At 36.1% G+C, this 7,621-nt stretch overlaps 1 pseudogene; it reads right to left on the minus strand.

Annotated features, from left to right (window-relative positions):
- Nucleotides 1-3,302: 3,302 nt before the first annotated feature.
- LOC114023471 lies at nt 3,303-4,146 on the minus strand (annotated as a pseudogene).
- Nucleotides 4,147-7,621: the final 3,475 nt, after the last annotated feature.

Genomic DNA, 7,621 nt, shown 5'->3' on the forward strand with positions numbered 1-7,621 from the left:
GAGAACAGTCCAGCAGAGGATGTGCCAGCACAAACCAGGACCTAGCAAATTAGGAGTAGCCCTTGGAGCAACTGAATTACTGACAGCAGTGGTGATATCCAGACCTTTCAGCCCACAGATACCAAAGACAACTTGGAAGGTCAGTAGGAAAGGTCTGTCACACCTGGGTCACAGTGGAGTCCAACCAAGCACAAGCAATGACAACACAGCCCCAGCCATAACAAACCAGGAACAGGTCTCACAAAGGACTGAATCAGCAGCAGCAGGAGCAGCAGCTGCTTCAGGAGTTCTAAGACCACAGTCAGTAGGTATTGGGGGGGGGGGGTCAAACAACTTGTTAGAAGATTACAGGGGACTTTTTGCTAGTACTGAAGCAGCCCCATACAGTCCTGTATGGCAGTGCCAGAGTGAGGAGGAACACTAGCGTAGCAGAACTTGAGGCTACAGTGGAGGGGGGCAGGATTCCTCACAGTTCCAGGTCAGAAAAGAGTGTTTATAGTCCCTTACAGACAAGAGCACAGGACAGGAGAGGAGTTAACAACTTTCCTTAGATCATACCACCCAGGAAGAATGAAAACTTACAGGTCCCAAGAAGTATCTCTGAAAAGAGCTGCAAAAAACCCCTAAAGCTTAGAACACCATCCACCCTGGAAGCAGAACCCTACTTTAACAAAGAGTTTAAAAGTCAAGCAATAGATTGGGAAAATGAGCAAACAACAGAAAAAATTACTATATCTATAATATCTTACTTTGATCACAAGGAAGATCAAAACGTACAACCAGAAGAAGACAACAAATTCAAAGCTCCTACATCCAGACCCCTCAAGAAAAATATGAATTGGTCTCATGCTATGTGGACAAGCCAAAAAAGGATTTTGAAAATCAAGTTAGAGAGGTAGAGGAAAAAATAGGAAGAGAAATGAGGGTGATGCAAGAAAAATATGGAAAATGAGTCAACAGCTTGGTAAAGAAGACAAAAAAATACTGAAGAAAATAACACCTTGAAAAACAGACTAGGCCAAATAGTAAAAGAGATTCAAAAAAGTCAATGAGGAGAAGAATGCCTTAAAAAGCAGAATTGGCCAAATGGAAATGGAGGCCCAAAAGCTCACTGAAGAAGATAATTCCTTAAAAATTGGAATGGAGCAAATGGAAGCTAATGACTTTATGAGAAATCAAGACATCGAAAACAAAACCAAAAGAATGAAAAAATAGAAGACAGTGTGAAATATCTCATTGGAAAAACAACTGATCTGGAAAATGAATACAGGAGAGTTAATTTAAAAATTATTGGACTTTCTAAAAGCCATGATCAAACAAAGATCCTAGACATGATCATTCAAGAAAAACTTTATCAAGGAAAACTGCCCTGATATTCTAGAATGAGAGGGTAAAATAGAAATGGAAAGAATCCACTGATCACCTCCTGAAAGGAATCCCAAAATGAAAACTGCTGGGAATATTGTAGCCAAATTCCAGAGTTCCCATATCAAGGAGAAAATATTGCAAGCAACCAGAAAGAAACAATTAAAGTATCATGGAGTCACAGTCAGGATAATACACAATTTAACAACTCCTACATTAAAGGATTGAAGGGTTTGGAATATGATATTCCAGAGGGCAAAAGATCTAGGATTACAACCAAGAATCACCTACCCAGCAAAGCTCAGTGTAATCCATAAAGGGAAAAGATGGAAATTCATTGAGATAAAGGATTTTCAATCATTCTTGATGAAAAGACCAGAGCTGAATAGAATACATGACTTTCAAATACAGGAGTCAAAAGAAATATAAAAATGTAAAAAGGAAAGATAAATCATAAGAGACTTAATAATTTTGAACTGTTTGCGTTCCTACATAGAAAGATGATATTTGTAACTCATAAGACCTTTCTCATTATTAGTGTACTTAGGAATATATACACACAGAGGACACAAGTGTGAGTTGAATATGAAGGGATGATATCTAAAAAAATTAAGGTTTGAGAGAGGAATGTCCTGGGATAAAGAGGAAGGAAGAGATAGAGTAGAGTAAATTATCTCACATAAAAGAGGTAAGAAAAAGCTTTTACAGTGGAGGGGAATCGGAAAGAGGTGAGGGGGGAAGTGAGTGAAACTTACTCTCATCAGAATTGGCTCAAAGAGGAAATAACATACACATTCAATTTGGTTATAAAAATCTATTTTACCCTACAGGAAAGTAGGAGGGAAAAGGGATAAGAGAAGGGTCTGGTGATAGAAGGGAGAGTAGATTGGAGGAGGAGGTAGTCAGAAGCAAAATATTTTTGAGGAGGGACAGGGTGAAAGGAGAGAGAGAATAGAAAAATAGGAGTGGAAATAGGATGAAACGAAATACTGTTAGCAATAGTAACTGTCAAAAAAATTTGAAGCAAGTTTCTCTGATAAAGACCTCATTTTCCAAATATATAGGAAACTGAATCAAATTTATAAAAATAATAGCTATTCCCCAACTGATGAATGATCAAAAGATGTGATCAGTTTTTGGATGAAGTAATCAAAGCTATCTATAGCCATATTTTTTTAAAAGTACTCTAACTCACTATTGATTGGAGAAATGCAAGTTAAAACAACTTGGAGGTACTATCTCATACCTATTAGATTGGCTGATAGTACTGAAAAGGCATACGATGAATATTGAAGGGGATGTGGGAAAAATGAGACATGAATGCAATATTGGTGGAGTTGTGAAATGATTCAACCATTCTATATAGCCATTTGGAAGTGTGCCCAAAGGGCTATAAAACTATACATACCCTTTGACCTAGCAATACCATTACTAGGTCTTTATTACAGAAGAGATAAAAAGCAAAAAGGAAAAGGACCTATAAGTACAAAAATGTTTCTAACAACTCTGTTCTGGGTGCAATGAGTTAGAAATTGAGGAGATGCCCATCAATTGCAGAATGGCTTAACAAGTGGTATGTGATTATGGTGGAATACTATTGTTCTATAAGAAATGATGAACAGGATGCTCTCAGAAAAACCTGGAAAGGTTTGCATGGGCTGATGCAAAGTGAAATGTACTGTGTACAAATTAACAGCAATATTGTAAGATGGTCAGTTGTGAATGACTTAGCTATTCTCAGCAACACAACAATCCGAGACAATTCAGAAGGACTTATGATGAAAAATGCTACCCATGCCCAGAGAAAGAACTTTTGATGTCTGAATACAGATTGAAACATACTTTTTTTTACTTCCTTTGTTTTTCTTGAGGATTTTTTTGTGCTTTCTTTTTTTTTGTTATTTCAAATATTTTAATAAGAGTTCTGTGCAAGGCATTTAAAACACCAGTTTGTGAGGATAAACTCCATTGGAGAGAGAGAATACAGAACGCAGGTAGTATGGAATTTTCCTGCTTTGGGTCAACTTCTGAGAGTCCACTGTTTTCTGATCAGTCTTGCGCTGCTCCATAATCTCATATTTCTCTTTTTCTGTGTCAAAAATCTCTCCTTGGTGTCTAGGTTTACAGAGCCTCTTCTTTTTGAAGTAAGCATTACTAAGATGATTTGTAATTTTTACACCCCAAAGGTTAACACTGGTAGAGGTGGCGATGAAAAATTTCTGATGGGTCCTTCTCAGAGAAACATGGTTGATGGTCAGAGGTTCAGTCGCCAGTAGCAAGCCACTAGTCAGCTGCTTCAGGAAAACCCCTCGCTTGCCCCTGTGGCTGCCAGTGAGCGTGATCAGAACCGTGCCGGGGTGATGTTAGTGCGAAGTCTCCTCACACGCTGGTCGAAGGGCTTTTTGCCGTGACTTAGCAGCTTTCTAGGCACACCCTCAGTAGGGTAATACCTCGGCATCTTGCGAATCCTTCCCACATGGGTTCCTCCATTCTTATCACCACCAACTGGCTTTGAGATAGCAGCAGGCACCTTCTTTTTCTTTTTCCTTTCAATTCGGATTTTTGGTGCAGTGTATTTCCGCTTGTACCTGGCTCAACGGAATGTTACATTGCAGTCCTCAAGTATCTACCGATCCCTCGGGCCAGGACTGGGTAACAATTGCAATGCTTTAGAGGCTTTTTCACCACCTTTTCAGCAGCATCTTCCTTTTCATGCTTCTCATTTTTTTCCTTTCTGACCTTCTTTTCCTTTGGTTTCTTTGGGGCGTTTTTGTCCACCATCTTGAGAGAAGGGAAAGAGTTGTATATGTATTCTTTTACATGGTGTTATGATCCAGGCCTTGAAAGTTACAGAAACTTGTATTTGGCATCCAGTATGATGGGCTTTGACTGGCTCCATTTTAAAGTGTGTCCAAGGTCTTGTTTACCTTGGAGAACTTCAAAGTGAAAAATATAGTCATCCATAAAAACAAAAGGCAGCTAGGTGGAATAGTGGATACAAAGCCCTGGAGTTAAGAAGACCTGAATCCAAATCCAGCCTCAGACACTTACTAGCTGGGTGACCCTGGGCAAGTCACTTAACCTTATTTTGCTCAGTTTTCTCATTTGTAAAATGAGCTGGAAAAAGGAAACTGCAAACCATTTCAGTATTTTTACCAAGAAGACCCCAAATGGGATCATGAACAGTCAGACAACATTGAAATAACTGAACAACAACAACAATAAAAATAAATAGAATGGGAATTTACAAGGGTGAAAATAAAAGAAGTCTTACAACTAAAACAGATTTGCCAGCTATCTGCAATATTGATCATGTCTTACTCTCATGATGTGTTGATTAGACTTTCAGTGGGAGAAAAGGAGGGACACTGAGATTCTTTCTTTTTCTCTGCCTTCTCAACCCTGACCAAGTAGGAGACTGCAGAGATACAGACAGACTAGAAAAGAAAGGAAATCATTTTTCCTCATTTGTAGAAATTTATGGTATTATAAACTAATTAGAAACTAAAATTGTAACCGAAATTAATATCGTTACTGTAAATTTCCAAATCAAAGTTGATTGAGATGTAAACAAGCTTTCAATTTTTAGGAACCCCAAACATAAATATTAGGTGTATAGGAGACCTGAGTGGGATTCAAGCATTTGCTGTAGCCATCTGGTTTCCCTAGGAACATCTCAGAGGTCAGCCAATTTCTAGCTACATCAAAACAGTTTCAAACTATTAATATTTAAAGCTTTCCAACAATATAATATAATATTTCCATATACTGGCATACATGGTTTTTTAGGGATACATAAAATAGGTGAATACAGAGTTACTCAAGGAAAGCAACCCCAGAACAAAACATTCTTATTTTTTTTATATTTCCTTCTTTCAATGATAAACAGCTCTTCTACAACCACCCTATAATGGCATAGTTTTAGAACACCAACCCAAACTTTCGGCTGATCTGCCTGAAACAGCTTCAAAGAGAATTCAGTGGTATTATTAGGACTATTGAAAATAGCTCCAGGCCCTGTGGTTTAAATTGCTTGAGATCCTGATTGTGTGTACAAAGACAATGACATACAAAAATTATGGTGACAAGAGAATACACAGATGAATGATAATTCTGCTTCACAAGGGGATTATAATCTATTTGATGGAAGAGAAATAAATAAAACTAATTGTAATACAAATGAGAATATAATGACATGCATAGGAGGAGTAAAAAAGTAACATGAGACTTCAGATTCTTTCTAATGTTTCTCTCTCGTGCGTGCTCTCTCTCTCTCTTTCTCTCTCTCTCTCTCTCTCTCTCTCTCTCTCTCTCTCTCTCTCTCTTGATTTTGCATCTGTAGTATGAAGTATGAATCCTGAGGTAGAAAATCTTTGGGGGTATTTCTTATGAAGTGCAAATTTAGACTAGAAATGAGATCTGTGTACTATACAATACTTAATAAAAATCAGAATAATGACAGAAAAACAGGTTTTTTTTAATATCCTGTTATTTGAAGATGAGTTTTGGAATCTATTTTTTTCCTAAATCACTTTGAACTTCCATAGTTTGCTATTTTTCTTTTCTGAGTTAGAAATGTCAGCACTGTGTTTTGACAGATTATCTTCATTGGGTCTATGTTTCTGTTCTGATGCTTCTTATCTTTCTAGTGATTAACTCTTCTCCTATGGTGTGATGCATTCTGATATACCATATGTGTTTTTCCTGTTTACTCTGAATTGAACTTCAGAACATTTCAGATGACATAAAAGTAGGGGAAAACTAATTATTTTTCCTGTCCACTCTTCTTGCACATCCTGCACTACAGCTCTTGTTAATCTCCACTTTAGTAAGACTTTTCATTCACATCATTCCTTTTGCCAACAGTTTCATTTCAGACCCTGAAAATTTCAGCTTCCCTCTTTCAATGACCAATGCCATAAACTATTTCCCTCATTTGAAGATCAGTTGGTATAGTAATATGGAAACTTTTTTTTGCCACTATTCTGGTAAATGCTATTTATTGTTTTTGTCATATGTCTTCATTCAGATATTACTGAGGGATGTATGTGTATATGTACATATAGATCTATGTATATCTATAGATACATACATATATCTGTAGATATAGATATACACACATATATCTATATACAAATATTATATATATATATATATATATATATATAATGATTTCTTAGTCCCAAAAATGAATTATCTCCTCTACAGCTTTGATAACTAGTCATCTAGTCATTGCTTTAAGAAAGGGGAACTCCATTAATGACCAATCAACCTAGTTAAATATTTTGCAGTTCTAATTTCTAAGAACTTTTTTTTTCTTAATTGATCCCATCAATTCCTGTCTGACATTTCCATTCATTCTTCTTAGTTTTGCCATTTGGATAAAAGTCAAAAAGATCTAATCCCTCTTCTACACAACTCGTCAAATACTTGAAGGATTTCCTTACATTGTTCCCCCAAGTCATTTATGCCCTAGGCTAAATATTATCCAACTTATTCTTTTCAAACAATGTGTATATATGGCAGAATCTCCAGGACCAACATTATTTTTCTCACCCTTTTCTAGACCAGAACCTACTTTTTAAATTTCTTTAAACACATCACTAAGAAATGAATATATTATTCCAAATGTTGTTTTTCTAGGACTAAGAATAATAGCACTATCATCTCTTTTATTTTGGAAGTATGCCTTTCTTCCTGTAACATATCTCATTGTTGACTTATAGTAAGATTGTAGACCATGAAAAACCAAAGTATTTCCAGATAATTTGTTGTCTAGCCATGTCTCCAACATCCTTTACTCGCAGAATTGAGTTATCTTGTACCCAAATGTAGAATTTTATTGCATATTTGTCCTTATTAAATCTCATCTCATGAGATTTTATTATCCCAAAACTTTTGTCATTATATTGGCATATAACTGTTAAACAATATATCAGGTTTTCATCTCAGAATTATTTTATCTTTGAACTTCACAAACATAACTTCTATGTATTCATACTCTTCATTGATTTAAAAAAAAGTATTGCATGAAAGATCTAATAGAAATTTCCCTCTATGATAACAGTATCATCAATATAATAGTGATTACTCTGTGGGCCCTCTCATTCAACCAGTTTCAAATTGACCTAACTCTAATGTAACCCAGCCCAATGGTTCCCAATCTTTTCAGATAAAAGTTTAAAAAACAATTATAATCATTTGCATAGAGTGGCTGTATAAAAGCATTCTTATCTATGTATATACTTGATATACT

The sequence above is a fragment of the Vombatus ursinus genome, unplaced genomic scaffold (genome assembly GCF_900497805.2).
Source record: "Vombatus ursinus unplaced genomic scaffold, bare-nosed wombat genome assembly UNPS02014818.1, whole genome shotgun sequence".
In the NCBI taxonomy this organism is placed as follows: domain Eukaryota; kingdom Metazoa; phylum Chordata; class Mammalia; order Diprotodontia; family Vombatidae; genus Vombatus; species Vombatus ursinus.